The sequence below is a fragment of the Triturus cristatus genome, chromosome 6 (genome assembly GCF_964204655.1).
Source record: "Triturus cristatus chromosome 6, aTriCri1.1, whole genome shotgun sequence".
In the NCBI taxonomy this organism is placed as follows: domain Eukaryota; kingdom Metazoa; phylum Chordata; class Amphibia; order Caudata; family Salamandridae; genus Triturus; species Triturus cristatus.
Genome location: NC_140589.1, coordinates 490,927,525 through 490,947,006, shown reverse-complemented (window position 1 = coordinate 490,947,006; position 19,482 = coordinate 490,927,525).

Below are 19,482 nucleotides of genomic sequence, written 5' to 3'. Positions count from 1 at the left end.
ATAGTTAATATACAACATTGCACTTACCAGTGACTCCTGTGCTTAAAGTGTCAATTAAAGATACACCACTCATCGCTACTAACTGAAATGTTGTTGCAATTAGTTCTTCCATCTTTGAGTTCTGGTGCTTGGCCCACCTCCAGTCACAGTTGTGTCACTTTGCCTTGATGTTGACCTCTCCTTTGTTCGTAATCGAAAGTCATACCACCTCTTTCTGAGGTACAGTTTGTGACTCCAACCGCATTTATATGATCCCTGATTTATGGCTGAATACATTTTTTGTAGATTCTGAAACAAAGAATGAGGCCTTTCTAAAAATGTAGGTCATATCAGTCATACAATCCTCAACTAGTATTTCAAGTTCAGCATCGAGGAGCTATTGCTTCCTTTTTCTGCTGGCTTCCTGTGGCTCCTGGCATGCCCTTATCCCCTTAAATTTGAAAGTGTTAGCACATACTGCATAAACCTTCTTGCTCCTCTGCTGCAAACACAGGCGCTCTGCCTTTTCAGGTCTCACCTACGCAGGGCGCATGCATTGCGTAGGAAAAAGACCTTTAGCCATCTGCACAGCTTTGCGGGCAAACGTGCACGCGTTGCATTGCTTCCGATTGCAACGCATGCACGTCTGGTGATTCCGTTGCAGGAGCGAGCAGTGGCGCCATATGGTAGCAATTATCGCGCCTTGCTTCTCCCACAAGAGAATCGCGCAGGCCCCCTCCTCTCTCCCCTTCCCCTGCTGCCGCGCGCGCTTGTTTTCGATTGCATTGGCTCGTGTTTTTGTAATGCTGTGGTGGCTGGCTTTCCAAAGCAAATGCATTCAGTTGATGGTATTTTTATTTTGCAACCACACGCAGTATTTTTAGTTTATAAACACACAGGTTACCTTGATTCCCTTTGCTCTGCTTTTCAGAATGTTGTGTCTTTTGTCTTTCTAAAACAAGAACACTCCACTAACTACATTTTTTTTTAAACACAAACGGCATTTATGTTTTTTTTCACTCTGTTGAGGGGCAATCTGTAAATGCTTTAAAATCCGACATGGTCCGTGACTGGCTACCCTCCCCTCCCAGCTTTCCACACCACCTTGAAGAATTGTCATAAGCAAATTATCTTTGGAAGGCGGGGGGTCAGGGACCCCCCGGCCGTATTTATTATACAAAACAATAAAGAGGATGAATATCAACATTACATCAGTTATGCAAGAATAAGCAAAATTCATGACATTAGATTTACAGTATCGTAGACAAATATCAAAGGCTAACCTTAACAAACATCTAATACAGCGTGTTTCCTATCCGAATCTAACATCCTGCCTGAATTTTGCATTCTAACATATCTGGCCGGACAGCAAGGTCGCTAACCAGTGTCAAGTCCTACTAGCCACGCCCTTACCTAGAGGTGCGCAGGCGCGACAGGGGACCGCCTACCCCGTCGGCATCGTGAACTCCATTTAACCAACAAGGAGGGCCCTTACACTTTGCGTCGTATGCTGACGTCATGGTGTATGTGCGGGGTGGCTACCAGCCTAAGGAAAGCGTGACTCCCTCCCCCGCATTTTTAGCAGCTAGCGGATATTCCTGCCCCTGAAGTTCTAGGAGGGACCAGTGGCCCCTCCCCCTGGGCCGCCCCCTCTGTGGATGGTGACGCCCCCCTTAGGGGCGTCACCATCCGCGTGAGGCACACGGAAGACGCGAGGAGCGAGTCAGGAGCAAGAGGGCGCCCCCCCCACTCCCTGCACCTTATAAAGGGGGCTGCACGTCCCACAGGGAGCACGCACCCCGGTCGTCCCGCCCCCTTGCCCTGGAAGCCGGATGGCTGCTTCCGGGTCACGGGGGAGGCATCACCCTATCAGTGTTGAGGGCACGCCGCGCGCGTCATCGCCCCGCGACACACCCCCAACACCGAAAGACCGGGGGAGGGGGGGCGCCGCACTGCCATGTGGGCGCGAGGGCCGAGTGGCCCCCGCTTTACACTCCTAGATGCGTTTCCCCCATGGCAATCAGGAACAAAGGGGGCTGTGAAAGAGCCATCCTAGTGAACGACATAAATCCAGCTGCCAAAAGGGTTAATTGCTACAAATCTGACCCAGGATCCAGACTGGGCTAGTTCCTTTATATGGCTTTTCGGGAGTTCTCAAAAAGAGAACTGTTGCAAGCAGGCCCAGTGGCTACAGCGAGTTCTGTTTTTTATTGTTGTCTGCCAAGATCAGTTTGCATTATGGCACTCGTAATTTAGATTTTAGGATTGTCAGATTGGACCCAAAGAGTTTAGCAGGTGAAGTTCTGTCCAGATAAGAACATAGCACTATCTGATTGTCTGGCATGACGTAATTCACTTTTGAGCTTCAACTCATGCACAGTAGAGTACTGTAAGCGGTCAGGTTGAGTACTGACTCCAGGGGCTCTCATCATCGCTCCCGGCCCGAGTTCCTCTGTGTGCCCTGCATATGACCACCAGAAAGCCTCACACAGCTAGAATTGATGCAGGTCAGAGATGTTGACAATGGACACCAGTTTTGTTTTCATCAAAACAGAAATGTCACAGTTGGTGATAATGCAGTGCTTTATTGACAATCTAAGGCCGTGTTTACTTAATGAAATGGTCGCTCCAGTGGCTCCTATTCGTGTACTCTTTGTCGTGTGGGAGTTGCTCCAGTATAATCAGTTATTCCTTATCTAAGATAATAACCAAGTCAAGTAACTAACACACGTGCATACACACACACGCACCCTCTCTCTCTCCCTCTTTCTCTCTCTGCCTCTCTCTTTTTTTCTCTGTCTCGCTCCCACTCTCTCTTTCCCAGTTACGCCACAGTCCCTCATCACATCCGGTATGCTGTCTGTAGTCCGTTCTCTCCACAGACATTAGCTGGCACGCGTACACTTCTAGGTCATGCTGCTCCTGCTTCAATAAAACATGTTCTCAGAAACTCAGTCAATGGTAATAGAACAAAAGATGCACCGTCTCAAGCATCTAACAAGACTTCCAACTGCTGGCTGCCTGGGTGAGATGCGGGGAGTGCTCATTCTTAATTGAACCTTACCGTTAAGGAGCCCCTTTCGCAGACTCTGAGCCCAGAAGGGGAGAGGCTCATGGGAGGCTGGGCACAGAGGACACACAGGTTTCGTTTGCATAATTAAGGAGAAAGGAACCTTTTATAAGAGCAACCGCCCTTTCAGCGTTTAGCGACAATTCAGATTTATTTTGCAGTCATGGACTTTTATTAGATATTTTCCCAACCTAACTAGGGGGACCACGTTCATCGAGACATAAGTGTACCCCGGTGCCAGCATCTTAATCAGCATCCCGGCCCTCCCACGCCATTTATCACACACAGCAGCGCATCCACCACGGCCTGCCATCAGCGTCCAGCCGCTTACTTTCCCTCCACCATTGATGGTATCCCTTTGCCTGCTCTTTCATCATGTGGGTATATTTTATGGGAAATCCGCAAGACCCGAAAAGAAAAGCTTCCAGAAGAAAGAAGTGTAAAATTCCTACTTTTTGGAAAACACGCTTCTTCTCCCTCGTTAGGTGGATCATTAGACTACATGTGCTGTTTAAACAAGGAGATGATGCAACGAACCTGGAACGGTCGAGATTGCTGCATATAAAATTGCAAAAAAGAAAAGGTGGGAGCTTACGGTTACGTGCGCGTGCACGCGCGCAGCCTCCATCTGCCTACCTTCCAGCGCACTTACACTTTTGCTGCTGCCGCGTGAGCGCATCACCAGCGTGTCTTTTTTTTTTTTTACATTGCTTGCTGCACCCTTCAAGTGCGATCACTTTCAGTTTTTCCTGCTCCTGCGCGCTCGCGCATCACTAGCATGTTTCTGAATCTGACGCCGGTTCTCTTATTACAAGCTTCTCGTGTCGCGCCCCTCCTTCGCTCATCTTCCTTCTCAGCCCTGCCTTGTTTTCACTGCTGTCCATACACCTCCTGGTCTCTCTGCTGTAGTAAAGAAGTTACTCTGCGTTCAGTATCTGTGAGCTCTCGCCCATCTATTAGTTCTAAGTACAGCTTTGTCTAAAAACAGGCATGTTTCAGAGGACTCTATCTTGCGACTCTCAAAGTTAAAAGAAAACACGTGTGCGTGGTTTACAAAGTGCCCTTCCTTTATCAGATGCCCCCGCTCCGACGTTTACCACAGCAGACCGGACCCTGCCATGGCAGGCTCCCTCCCGCACCCCGTCCTCTCTCTTGGATGCCCTTCCCCAGTCAGTTCCTTAGCTCTGTGTTTTCATGCCCACCTCCTTCGCAGCAGTTTCTCCTCTTTCCTGCGGTCGGTGTTGCCAGGCCCGCCACTTACACTTCCTCTGTTGCTATTACGACCATCCAAGCACGTGTTGTCGCTGCCCTCTCGCCCCAGGACTCCCTTCCTATACCTCAGTTTTCTGCTCTCTCTTTCTTGTTATGCCTACAGCCGCATCCAAACTTCCTCCACCCTAGTTTTCCCTTCCACAGACCCCGTGCCTCCCCTGCCTGGTGCAGGCCTCCGGTACCAGGCCCACAGTCCTGTCTGCCGCAGGATGCTGGCTGTTGCTGCTGATGAGACGTCCCCTTCCCGCCTCGGTCCCTGCCTCTTCCCCACACGTACACAGTCACACCCAGCTGAGCAGGGAGGGGCACAGGTGGCGAAACAGACACTACATTCAGTGTAAGTCAGATCGGGCGGGCCTGCGCGTCCTCACTCACAAGTACACTTTTCAAATCATAAGATCCTAAAGTCAGTATCCGACACCCTGCAGCATGGGGCTAAACTGACCACACCTGCTTAGTTGAGCTGCTAAAATTGTTGCTCCGTGATTGTGAACTCTCCCTGTTTAGATGAGTCTGTTTTCTTAGTTAACAATTTTTTAACCCAGTTTCAGAATGCTAAAAATGATGCCCAGAGAAAATCTCCCAGGACTTTGCTACAGGTCTATAATTGCAGTATATACTCCGCATGGCTGCCAAGTCTCCTAAGTCCAGTCCAGGTCTTTTCTTTTGAATTCTGGGACTTATAGTCCTGTTTTATAATGGAATACACAAGACTACAAGTCCTAGAATTCAAAGAAAAACAAGCTGGCATAGCCAATAGGTCTCGCCTTTGGGACCTTATAAGTATTTAGTTATGCAGTCGAATATCCTTGGCGCAACAACATCAACTGTTGCATTGCTAAACACTTATAAGGTCCCAAAAGCGAGACCTATTGGCTATGCCAATGCATGTTATTTCTTGGTTTGCTGATGTCATCATGAATGTACATGGTAACTTTCGTAATTTGGGATTGAAATTCACAATTTGTGATTCAGTTTTACTGATTCCTTATTTAGAAATACTGAGTGACAGGGATTCGTTAACACTCTAGGTTAAATTTCCATACATTCTAAATAGGAAATCACAAATTCCCTATCTGTATCATTCACAATTTGTGATTTCTTATTTGTGTGTTTCATACATGAGGCCCATGGAGTGGCAAAGTGAGAGAGTCAAAGGTAAAGGTAGAGAGGTCTCATCTTTCTTAGAACTCATTTCAAATTGAGCAGTGTTGAGTATGAGTTTGTGTCTCACACTCCAAAATTGTAGAGCATCTGCATACCATTGCTATTAGGAATGTGTCTTTGAATCACTGTCAGGTTCTCTACCTCTGTGCTCCTGCAGTTCTTGGTCTAAAAATATAGATTTTAACCCCTTTTCCTGCCCTAATAAAGTACACAAACATCAAGAAAGAGTACCCAGAGGACACCCTTGTGATAGATAGATAGATAGATAGATAGATAGATAGATAGATAGATAGATAGATAGATAGATAGATAGATAGATAGATAGATAGATAGATAGATAGATAGATAGATAGATAGATAGATAGATAGATAGATAGATAGATAGATAGATAGATAGATAGATAGATAGATAGATAGATAGATAGATAGATGTAATCAATCTTTTTCCCACCGTCTGGCCAATGGTCTTTTGCCCCAATGTGGGAAAACTCCACCTTAATGTTTTGTGCTGGGAAACAGTTTTCCAGAGTGCCCAGAAGGAATTTCTTCGGGGCACCCAATATGCATGTCACAGCACAACACTAGGCCCAGTGCTAGCGCATACACACACACCTGTTTGTGTGCCATTGAGGAGGCCAATGCAGCTTAGTGTCCTCTATAGTTCCTGACCTGACTTCTAACGTAGATTCCTATAATCTGCATCAACTGGAAAGCCATGTAGATTTTAGAAAATATCTTCAATTCCATTTTTAGGTCTCGCATAGGGCAGCGCATGCGCTGCCTCTCCGAGGCATTAAGTAATTAGTAATAGTGGTGAAACTCCACCCATTATGTTTCTATTTGTTTTCTCACTTACCATTGGTTACATCCGACATTGCTCTTCTTATCTCGCTCATTGATAGGCTGGTGGTCCGATCCCTCACTTCCGTTTTGATTCTGTTTTGCCGGAAGCAGCATTGACCAACTACAGTTTAGTTCCGCTGCTCGGCCTTAACTATTCATTTAGGGACTACTTCCTTGTTACTTTACTATTTACACAACACCCTGCTTCACCTCTCTGATAGCGCAGCTCACTAAATTATTTCTTTATTGAAACGAAATGTTATTATGCAGCGGTATGCCACGCTTGATGTTTATGGCAGACAGCCGCTTTCTCTGCAACTCGAGTTGCCTCCTTCTCCCGCCCCTCGGGAGAAAGGGCTTCTGCCGCTGCTGCTTGCGCTTCCATTTCAGGCCCCCATCTGCCCCCCTCGTACCAGGGAACATGAGGAAGCCGCTCCCCTACTGACAGGAGAACAGACACCGGACCAAAAGTAGAAGCATTGTTCCACGCAGCAGATATGGTATGTACAGCAAAGTGGAGACAGGGCCCTGCGCACAGCATTCCCCCACCCCTTCAATGTATGGAGGTCTTCACTGCAGATTTCGTGACGTAACTGGTGCTCATGTAAAGCGCTCCAGTACCTTCGTGTCTAGTTCACGCTATATAAATCTGCACAAAAAAAAGCCGTAAAAAGAAAGTGTCCAATTACTGACAAATTGCTGTCCGCTATCATGTCAATAATGGACTTCAGGCTAAAATTACGGGCCCGTTTGTGCAATTTACGGACAGGTGGAGATTCAAAAACTATCAGGCACATCAGCAATTATTTCACTCTGCTCTTTAGTTTTTTTCAGTGAATTTTTATGTTCGGGGGTGAATCTATACAACTGCATGTACCAGAATGCAATGCACGGCACGGAAATAAGCCTGTTGAAGGTGCCTCCAGGCAAACTTCAAAATTGCTGCACCAATCACACATTGGACTTTTCCTTATTGGCAGTTCATTTGTCCTTGATGCCTTTGTTTTCACTTTTCCTGCATCAATTTGTGCACAAAACGAGAGCTGGTTGTTAAACGGCAAGAGGGGCCGACCTTGATGGTGGGGAGCCGGGTTCGAGCCTCGGTGTCGGCTCAAACATTCTCTGATTCTGGGCAAGTCACTTAAGCTTCCTGTGCCTAAAAAGATCTGTATGCAACTGGTGCTCTTGAAAAGTGCTCCGATACCTTCGGGTCATGTTCGCGCTTTGAAAATTGAAAAGAAAAACTAGTGATCGGAATCGCTGGAAGAGCTTAGAGGCGTGTCAGTTTGCAGTGTGTGCTGAATGTGATTAGTACTTGGAGAGGTAGAGCTTAGAGGCGTGTCAGTTTGCAGTGTGTGCTGAATGTGATTAGTACTTGGAGAGGTAGAGCTTAGAGGCGTGTCAGTTTGCAGTGTGTGCTATCCGTGTGATCAGTACTTCGAGAGGTAGAGCTTAGAGGCGAGTCAGTCTTCGGTGTGTCCTATGCCTGTGATTAGTACTTCCTGAGATAGCGCTTAGAGGCGAGTCAGTTTGCAGTGTGTGCTGTATGTAAATAGTACTTGGAGAGGTAAAGCTTAGAGTTGAGTCCGTTTTCACTGTGTGCTATGCGTTTGATTAGTACTTGCTTAGATAGCGCTTAGAGGCGAGTCAGTGTGCAGTGTGTGCTACATGTGATCGAGTTAGTTTATAGTGTGTGAACTCTCGCAGGTGCAAGGTAATGTTTGATTGGTGGAAATGGCCAGTTAGTGTCCATGGAGTAACCGTGTCAAATTTACTTCACCACGACCCTTGCTTCGAGACGCAGAGGGGAGACCACGGATCCAGCTTCGGGGACAGACGTTTGTACTTTTACACTGTTTTGTATATTGCGACTGCTGGGCATTCGACTAAACACCATGGTATATGCTGAAAAATATGAATCGATGTGAGGACTGACCTAGACAGCCGTGCCTCGGTCATGCTCATATTCTGAGGCTTAATCATGCAAAACCAAGTGTGAATAGCTCAGCTTTCACAAGTAGCTCTGTGGGTTCAGGCTGGAGATGTGGTTTCTGACGTTCCACTTCTAGAGGCTCCAGAGCCCATTCAGAGCCCTCGAGAACCATCTCCAGTCACCTCCATAAACTTCTTAATACTGTGCACCCCTGTATTCTCTGCATGTGCCTGGAATACAGGCCTCAACATAGGCGCTATTACTTGCTGCTCTTTCCTTCTAACACCTACAAATCGACCTTTGCTTCAGTTTTGATATGATGTCATGGCCGTTACTTTTTCCACCCTTTGGCTTATCTTTTGAAATATATTCTAGGCATTAATAATTACTTTGAATCCGACACCTCTCAGTGCGTGAGGCTGTATTTAAGGTATTTGAAAATTCAGATCACTTTCCACGTCTACTACGATACAAAGGGGCAGAACAAACCGATTTACATCAAGTGCACTGGCCTTTTTGCACCAATATGTGCACTGACGAACACAAATATGACGTCATGAACCGGTACTTGGTCTAAATGTTAGTGCAAGATTCTGCTGGTATGAGGGCAATCCATGTAATCAAAATGACTTTACTGACTTGTGAGCCAGCAGACCCAGGGTGCAGATTCTTGCATCTCAATTTGACTGCATTATTTGATCGTCATCTTATTTCCTTATGCCTCTGTTTTTTTAATCTGAAAACATAAAAATTTCTTCAGAAAATGTTAGCTTTAGTTTATATACATAAGCTTGACATGTCTTTCATATTACAATCTACCTAAGCGCTTTATTATCATATCACAGTATTAATCAACTCATTAAATTATCGTGGTAATCGAACATGTGTCTCCCCGCTGCAGGAAATATAACTTGTAACTTGCAACTTGCAATCGGATCTCTACAGCAGGCATACAAACGTGCTAAATTGCGAATTTGCAAGATTTTGAACTATTGGCAATATAAATGACAATTCCTTTTATTTATGTATTTAAAAAACCTGCAATAATAAAAGGCATTGTCATTTACAATACCAATAGGTCAAAGTTTTGAAAATGCGAGACCTATTGCATTGCAAATGCTTGGTATGCTAAATGTTGTAGAATATATGTTTACACACACCAGTTCTAGTGCCATGAAGACTTTGGATTTTGGTTTGCACTTCACAACTATTTATTCACTCACTCAAGATAAAAATGGAAAATCCTTCAGGTGGCAGAGAGTTGCCTTTCTGTGAGAAACAGTTAGAAATGAAGAAATGGAAGTGCCCAGACACACTGGGGCATATTTACAAGCCCCATCGCCAACACAACGTCACTTTTAGAGACGTTGTGGTGGCGATTGGTTTACAAGGCAGCGTTAAGCCACTTAACGTGGCTTAAAGCTGCCTTGTACATAAGGCACATTTTCACGGGGAGTGTAATGGGTGTTGGTCGCTCCACCGCAACACCCATTGATTTTGACGCTGCCCCCTATTTACAAGGGTGGCGTAAATAGGAGGCAGCATAAAAATTTGAAACCATCCAGGAGTTGCAGCCACTCTATGACACAAATACATACCTATGAACCAAAAGCCTGTATACAAGGCCCATCTATAGAAAATGTTTAAACAAATAGTATGATGGCAATATAACATTTCTGATCATGTACATAATGTTTTGACCTATAGATTTCCCAGTTCTTGTACATGCCTGTGATGTATACATTATGACTGTTGAGTATGAATGATGAGACAGATGTGGTGTGTGTGTGGTTTGTTTTAGTTTTAATGATGGAATATTGAATATACTATTATCAATAAATACCTATTTTTTACTTTCTAATATATATATGTTTGTCCTTGTCTCTCCTTGTATTAGAACTGTTATGATTTATTGTGACATTTACTTTGAAGTTGCCCTAGGAATATACGCTGTATATTATTTTCCTGCCTAGAGGAATTCCCTATTAGTAGCAGGGGGTCCTTAGTCTTTACAGAAAACCTTGTCTTAAATAGGCGAAACAAGGAGAAATGCTTTATTTCTTCTCGTTTCTGCTGTTTCCATCTGTGCTGCATTGTGCAGCACACATAGAAACAGCAAATTTCCATTGATTGTTTATGTGCAGGAAGATCACCCTTCCCGCACATAAACAATATAAAAAAAAAGACATTTTGCAACTTCTATGTGTGATGCATTAAGCAGCACACCTAAAAGTTACAAAACGTAATTTAAAGATTGTTTATGTGCAGGAAGGGAGATCTTCCCTCACATAAACAATCTTCCAGTCAACGCTGACACCCTTGAATCAGTGCTTAATTTGTGAATAAATAAGTGCCAACACAGCTACTAACCACTACAAGTGTGATAATTCGGACAATTCCAGACCCCCAAAACTATAAGAATGGTTTAGGCGACAGGTAATAGTAATTTTTAGTGTATATTGAATTTATTATTGACTGTTGTTGTGGCCATCTCTAAATTAACCAGACAGCGGCACTTGTGGTAGACTTTCACAAACGCCGGTATTGACAATAAGGTGCTGGTGCTGAGCTCCTGAAACCACCGGCACAAATTAAGCACCATTGCTTGTTCTTGTAACTGACACACTCTTTCTAATAGCTGCTTGTTCCTAGTTTAAATTGCAATACTGGACATTTGTTCTTCTTTGCTGTGCTACAGATGTCACATTTTGGGTGAAAGCACATGTACCAATGAACATTCACTTCAATAATATATCCTTCCTCTTGCCAAAATGGTCATTCGTTGTCAGAAACTGGAGGATTGTCACTTAGATTAGCTGATGTGCGTGTGACTGACAGGTATGCATGCACTATTTCACAGGCACACACACGCACAGGCACACACACGCATGCACACACACGCACACACACGCCGCATGCAACCCCTATAATATAAAGTTTGCTCCCAACCAAGATTTGAATCAATAGCTGTCAATTCATTTCTGCTCTGACACGACTTTCAACGTCTGGTCCCGCAATGTGCCACTAATTCCATATCAATGTGTGACAAATGTAACTGAGTAAAACATGTAGCTCTCTGTACTGCAGTGACTCCACGCAGAAAATATGAGCTCATACATGAGGACTGAAATATAGATAAATTATTTAAATCGTGGCAAAAATTGATTGAAAATTTTAATAGCGCTCCAACTCTGTTCACTCTACTGATCCGTAAAAATGGTCCTCAACTGTTTGCACATCCTTTTCTGTAATGGTCAAACAATGTCATGGTAGGAGACTTCATGAGGAAGAATGGAACAGCTATAAAACATTTAGCTCATTATTGAAGCCGGCTAGCCATGCAGCCTCCGAATGGGATCATAAATGCACGCATCCAATTTATTCTCAGGTTTTGCTCACAAAAATATTATTTTCATACATACATGAATGAACGAGGATCTCAATGTACCGTGGAACGATTGTTAATTTTACTCCTGCCTGCTCATCACGGAGAAATGTAGGTGAGTAAATGACCCATGAGCTAGGATACGGCCGACACGTGGCTATTAAATAGCCATATCAAATCCTACTTACATCTCTCTGGAGGACTTTGCAAGGAAGTGCAGTCACAGGAAAAACAGATATGTGCAGGTTGGTCACATGTAAAGATAAGCCGAAGACAAATGACACTCCTGGAGTCAAATGAAAACGACATCCCATGGGATAAGTGTGCACAGAAACCCATCAGCAGTCCATCTCCATGTCAGTCGAAGTGACAATTTTAAGAGAAACCGAAATAACAGCTAGCAATACCTGCCAAGATCCGAAAGCAACTACTGTGATTAATAACTTTCACGACATGACATTTGTGATCACGGTGTGCAGATAAGGAGATAAAACAGAAAGAGCAGCCAACGGAGGGATGGCATCCAGCTATTTCGCATTGAAGAGTTTTTATATTTTCAAAAAGAACTTCAAACCATATGATGGGAAACTCCAAGGGTAGTGTGAAAACACTTTATTTAAAATGAAAACAAATCAATGTCCAAGTAATTTTATAAAGGAGCGTTTTATAACAGGCACTGTGTGCGTTTGATTTTTTTTTTCTAAATATCTATGTTTAGTAAAGCTATCTTGGGTTATTCGAATGTAATATTCTGCTCATTAGTAAAGCAGTCTAAAGCTTTCAGTAGATTAGTTCTTTTAATTTAAATAAAAGCGTTAAAAGGGATTATTTAAAATGTGAAACTGAGAAATACTTCCAATCCGGTGCACAATATTTTCCTGACAAAATTAATCTTGGAAAATGAGCAAAATATTTGATCATTTCCGATGATTCCGTGAACATTTGAATCACTTTTCTTGACCCTTTTTCATTCTTCTACATGCATTCCACAGTACACATATTACTTGTGAGTTGGACTTAATATTTATTTCCTTTTCATATTATAATTCTCAGTTGTGCCCACAGCAGTGCAACTGTAACACATTGTGATATGGTAGCTGTACTTCACCCACAGAAACCAAAGAGCCAGCTCAAAAGGGGGTTAGCGAGGGACGTGGCTTGAATTGCCACAAGATGGCTGCGTCGGGCTGAGGCTCTGTGCTTCGAGCGGAACCTTCACCTTTAACAGAGCTTTTCTCTTGCCCCCCCTGGTCATGTACCAACGGCATATGTGGACCGAGTGTGGGGACGCAGGTAGCCATTTTTCTTTTCCTGTTTAGTGCTGCCTATCGCCCTGTCGCCACCGCGCGTTGCTCTCTTCAGCTTTTTTGGCAACGCCCGCCATTTTGTATGCGGCAGGACGGTGCTTTACCTTCTGGCTTTGCCCGCGTCGCTTGTTTTGCGGCGCAGGAGTTTTTCAACGATGAGTCCCTCTGGCTGCCCGTGGGGAAATTGCTGCTGTCATTGTGGACACTGCCATTTTACAATAATTCTACATGGCTGAGGAGTTTTCCACACATACTATAACGGTGAGGAGAATCCTTTGACCTAGTTTTGCCATGCTACTGAAACTGCTTCCTCCACCTTTATTTAAGCTGTTTATGTGAATAGTTCTTCCATTTTTCAAGTGGCTACATTATTTTTGTGACTTTGCCTGTTTAACAAGCACATTCTGCTCGAAGGTTGGGTCTACGTTATCTGCTTCGGGTGTTCTCCTCAGCTGTTGCCATAGCTGGCCTTTTGACCCTGTTGGAAGAGAATTTTTTTCATAATTTTTTTTTCATACATAAGTGAGGAAAATCCTTGTCGTAATGCACAGTATGTACCCATCTCGTGCGACTATAATTTCAATAACTGCGTGACCAACTTTTTTCTCTCATCTTCTGAGATGCTATACTTGAGACTTTGCTTTTCATATTTGTACACATTCTATATGGCGCTGTTGTGACGGAGTATACTTGTTACATATCCAGCTCTCCCTTTATTTTTGTGGAATATACGCTGCCTTTCTTCTGAACACTTCACTATACCAACGTATCAACCTACATGAGGCTTCTCTCCCGTCTGGTCAGAAAACCACTTCAACAAACATGTCTTCTGCTCGTAAAGATTCCAACCTTGCTGCACCTCCAAAATGTCACAAAAAGGAACCTAACTCACCTACCAAGTCTCCATTACCTATAATAATTGAGGACCATATGGAAGAAATAAGGATGCTTAAACCTTTTGTGGTAGAAAACAATGCTACCTTTCAGAAGCTGGATGAGAAATGGTTAACTTGGACTCAAGAGTATCAGCGGTGGAACAGAGGATTAGCAATGCTCAGGATTTGATTCCTCAGGTTACTGATATGTCTAAAGAAATTGCTCTTCTCAAGATACAAACAGAGGACTTAGAAAACCGCAATAGACGCAACAATCTTCTAATTTATGGTATTCCGTAGCGAGAGGAAGGTTCCGACATGCTCACTTTCTTAAAAATGCACATCCCTAAAATTGTTGGTCTCAAGGACGGCACCACTCTTAACTTACAGCGTGCTCACCGCATTGGTCCTAAAACAGGAGATTTGTCTTCTTCTTCGACAGTTACTCTTCCTTGAGGGTTAATCATTTTATTTTTGGAATACATCGAGCTATTGATGGTCCTCTCAGCAGCAAAGCTTAGAAAGCAGATGTTGTGGTCTTTTCAGAAAGTTTTCTTCTCTCAGGATGTGGCCCGCGCCACTGTTGCCCGTCGCAAGGAGTTTCTTTCTCTTCGCCCTGCTCTTCGTTCCATGAACGCCAGATATGGTCTAGTCCATCCCTGTTCCTTTAAAGTTGCATACAAAGAGAGGTCCTACTCTTTCGATCGTCCTGAAGATTTAAGACAATTTATTTCTCGCCACAAAGGAGATACAATGGACTTTGGAGGGCCATGAGTAACAAAGCTGCTTTGGCTTTGTATTATGCTCTCTGAGTTCCTCTGTTTTACTTAATCTTTTTGAAGATTTTTTTTCTTTTTTCAGGGCCGTTAGTTATGGTCTGTTGCTGTTTTCTCTAGATGTTTGTGACTTCTTTGCCCCATTTGGAGGTTATTTCATACTATTGTTTATTTTGTCTTTTTCAACAGATGTTCTACCCTCCTGTACGATCTTATTCCCTAGCCGCTTCCCTCCTCCCCGCCTCTTTACCTCAACCTAATATTCCCAGTTAATCTTCGTGTTTGGTAAGTGTTGACATCCTCAGAATGTGTCCTTTGTTGTTGTTGCTTGTCTATTTTAAGTTTTATTGATATATGTCTACTATATAGTTGTTTTTCCCCGTGGTGTTGTATTACTTCACAATGGGCTCCCTGTTTTCACGTGTATTTTTATTATTGGTTTTGGTTGTTTCTCGGCTGTTCATCCTGGCTCCACCATCTATCTTCTTTTGCGGTTTCCCGCTCCCCATGTTAATTTCTTTACTCTGGATACTAATCCTTTTTTTTTTTTTGACTGAAGTCCCTCGACTTTTTGTCAACCATTCTTTATCTATCACTTACATCTTCTTCTACCCTTTCTTTCTTTTCCCTCTTCTTTCTGTTCTTTTCTTTTGTTCCTTCTTTCTTTATACTTTTCTTCCTTGGATCTTAGTCCATGTATCTCCTTCTACTTTCCTTTTCTTTTTTTTCGCTATGTTACCCTTGTATATCATATTTCTCATATCCTTCTTTGTTATTACTTGTTTTCAGTTCCAATCTATAACCTGTTTGATTCTCATTGCTGTTATACTGTTCGTAAAATTATTTTGAATTTGACACTGCACCTGTTAATGACAAGTTTTGTAGTATTTATGATATTGATTAATGTCCTTTTTCCTCTGCAATGATTGATAATGTTCGAATTATTTCATGGAATGTAAAAGGTTTACGTAATCCCATTAAGAAGCAATGAGTACTTACGCATCTTTCTAAACTACAATGTAAAATTGCAATATTACAGAAAACACATCTTAATGACACTGATGTTAATTCCCTTAAAAAACAGTGGGTTGGTGATGTATATAGATCCCCATCTAAAGATAGGCAAAATGGAGTAGTGATACTATTTCATAAGTCCCTTTGCATTAATGTAGAAGGGGAAGAGAAGGACATGGACGAACGTTGGCTTCTCCTTCACACTATCATTAATGGTTCACGTCTTTCTCTCCTCAATATTTACGGTCCTACAGGTATCGACTCCCAATTCTGGCAATCCATGTTGCACAATCTTCATTCATGTTCTGACTCTAATCTCATAGTGGGTGGTGAAAGTAATCAGGTCATGGATCCTTTCCTTGATAGGAAATCCTCCTCCAGGTACGTTCCTAATAAAATGCAAAAAACCTTTGTTAGCACTATCCATTCTAGAGGGTTGGTAAATGCATGGAGAATATTTTATCCTGATTGTTTAGAATTTACCTTTTACTCCCCAACTCATAATTCTACATCCAGAATTGACTATATTTTCTTGAGCCCACATCTTCTTTCCCACCTATCGCATGCTGAGATTGGTTCCATTTTGATTTCCGACCATGCCCCTGTCCTTATCAACTTCGATATACCTTCCCTACCCTCTAAATCCCGTTGATGGCTCTTTAAAAATTATCTTCTTGAAGATCCTGTGTTTATCGGACGCTTTAAACACTTTATTTCAGAATTTTTTCTCCTCAACGCCAGTCCGGATATGCCTTTTCATACCGTCTGGGATGCTTTTAAGGCGACAGCCAGAGGTTTTATTTTTGATTATGTAGCTAATAAAAGGAAACAATATCGTAAAGAGTCTGCTTCTATGTTATCTTCTATTAAGAAATTGGAACATGCATATTTTTCTTCTAATAATGCTGACACTCTAAAGAATTTGGTCCAAGCTAAACTAGCTTTTAAATGAAAACCCTCGGAGGATGCTTCCGGAACGGTATTAAAAATTAATTTTAAATTCTATGGTGGTCGTAATAGAGGGGGTAAATTGCTGGCGAACTACTTGAAGATTAAGTCTCAAAAATCCAGAAATGTCAAGATTACTGATGACTGTGGTACTCATCGCTTTAAGGATGAAGAGTTATTAAAGTGTTTTACAGATTTTTTATAAGACCCTATATACTCCTGAATCCTCTCCTTCTGAAGCCGCCTTGGATTAATATTTTGATTCTTCCCCACTTCCAGATTGTTCTCTTTTGGATGCCGATATATCCCTTTCTGAGACCAAATCTGCCTTATCTAAATTACCCAGTGATAAAGCCCCTGGACCGGACGGCCTCACTGTTGAATTTTATTTGTGTTTTTCTCACATCCTTTTGCCTCACCTCTTATCTTTATTTCAACATTTTGTTTCTTGAAATGATGCTCGAGGTTCTGTTTTGGAGGCTATGATTTGTTTAATTCCTAAGAAAGTTAAAGATCCTTCACTTTGTGCTAATTATCGCCCCATATCATTTATTAATCTAGATTGTAAAATTTTTGCCAAGGTACTAGCCCTTCGAATAATTAATCAGGTACTTCCAGAGCTGATCAGTCCTGAGCAGACGGGTTTCATTAAGGGGAGGACTATAGCTGATAATTCTAGAACTTTTCTTAATATTATTCATCTAGCAAATAAAATCTCTTCCCCTGTCGCAGCCATAACCCTGGATGCAGAGAAAGCTTTTGATCACGTTCATTGGCTTTTTATGATGCGTGCTCTCAAGTGGCATGGTTTTGGACCTTCTATTTGATCTTTGATTAGTTTGTTATATTCTTCTCCTAGTTCATAGTTTTTTGCCAATGGTTCTCAATCGTCTTATTTCTCTTTACAATGTGGTACCCGTCAAGGGTGTCCTCTTTCTCCTTTGCTTTTTTTTCTTTCCCTTGAGCCTTTTCTTCATTCTTTGTGGAACTCACCTACCTTTCGAGGCTTTAGGAATAAGACAATTGAAATCAAATGTACGACTTATGCAGATGATATTAAGCTATATATTTCTGATCCACCTACCTCTTTGCCCTCATTCTCAGATCTTCTTTCTTCCTACGCCTCTTTATCTGGTTACAAATTAAATTTCTCCAAATCTGAAGTGCTTCCTTTAAATAAATACTGTTTAAGGAGCATGTTTGAAGGTTCTGATTTTAAGTGGAACATTAATAGCCTCACCTGTTTGGGGATTAAATACTCCGCCTCTATTACAAAAACAATTCAGCTTAATTTAATGAAGTTCTTTTAAAAGTAAACAACATGACAAACCAATGGTCCCCCCTTTTCCTGTCTTGGTGGGGTAGATTGGATGCAATCAAAATGATGCTACTTCCCGTCATTAATTTTTATTTGTCCATGTTACCAGTGAAATTCCCCTTAACATTTTTCAACACCCTTAATGGGGTTCTCAGTAAGTTTCTTTGGACTGGTCGAAATGCCCGAATTTCTTTAGCCCTCCTATCTGCTCCTAAAGATCGTGGAGGTGTTCACTTCCCTAATTTTCGACAATATCATTCTTCCTTTTTAATTCATCAATTGTTACCCTACTTATCTTCCTCCAAAGAGATTTCCTGTTCAGTTTGGCACAGATTGGAGGAATCTCTGATTTATCCTTTTCCTCTTTCTTTGTTGGCCAGTTTTATTACTCCTCCTCGTTCTTTTAATTACCCGACAGTTTCAAATTTTATCTCTACCTTTCACCCTGTTAAGCGCAGATCCCATTCGCCTCTACAAATATTTTTGGACTCACCTCTGTGGCATAACAAACTCATTAAATTGTCAAATCGAACAATTTTTGGGAAAAAAATGGGCTGCTAAAGGGATATTCCTTGCTAAGCATCTACTCAAGATTTCTCTTTTTCTCTTCCTTCTTTGAGACTGATCTTAATCAATCAGTTCCCCCTCCTTTCTGGATCTCCTTCCTCCCCATCGGACTCCATATTAGAACCATTGTCTACTTCTTCCTCTATTTGGGCCTCTCACATTTATAAATATCTTAATTTTTCCTCTCTTGATCGTCCCAAGAGTAAAGTTGAACTTTTATGGGAATCTGATTTGCAGCATACTCTTCCTGTTCACACATGAAGCTCTATTTGGGCACGCATACACCATACCTCAGGCAACACAAGCACCACTCATACCCTCTGCTATTTTTTATCAAAGATTGTTTTTTACTCCATTATCCCTTTCTAAGTATAGTGTAGACTTATCCCCAAACTGTGGGCCCTGTAAACACAATCCTGGCATGTTACTACACTCCTTTTTTCAATGTCCTAACATTTTTGGATTAAGTTGTGTGAATCAATCTCCTCCATTTGTTCTACAAATTCTCCTTTTGATATTTATTCCATATTCCTGGGAAGTAATTCTGCAACATGGTTTTGTTCTCGTAAAGTGGGTATCTTTGTGGGTTTGTTAATTGCTTCCAGGTAATAACCTCTAATTGGAAAGATGCCTCTAAAGTCTCTTTTTCTGCCTGGTGGAACTTTCTTTGTTATCATCATAGATGGATAGAGCTTCTGTTGCACGTCTTAACAACTGATTCGAAAAGAAGCCTTTTGGTCTCCACTCACTACCTATTTATCCACATCTGCACTTCGGAATAAGGACTTTCTTTTGTACTTCAAAAACCATGAGTATCTTCCTTCTTTCTTTCGTTCTTTCTCCTCTGCAGCTTTTATTAGTCAGGTTTCTTAATTATGGTATATTGATAAGGATAACATCTTAGTTTCTTTTTTCTTCCTTCCTCTTTTCTTTCTTTTACTCCTCTTCCTTTTTCCTTCTCCCCCTCTCTCTCTATCTTTTTCTTTCTCTAGCTTTTCCCCTCTTCTGAAAAATTTAAAATGCTATTA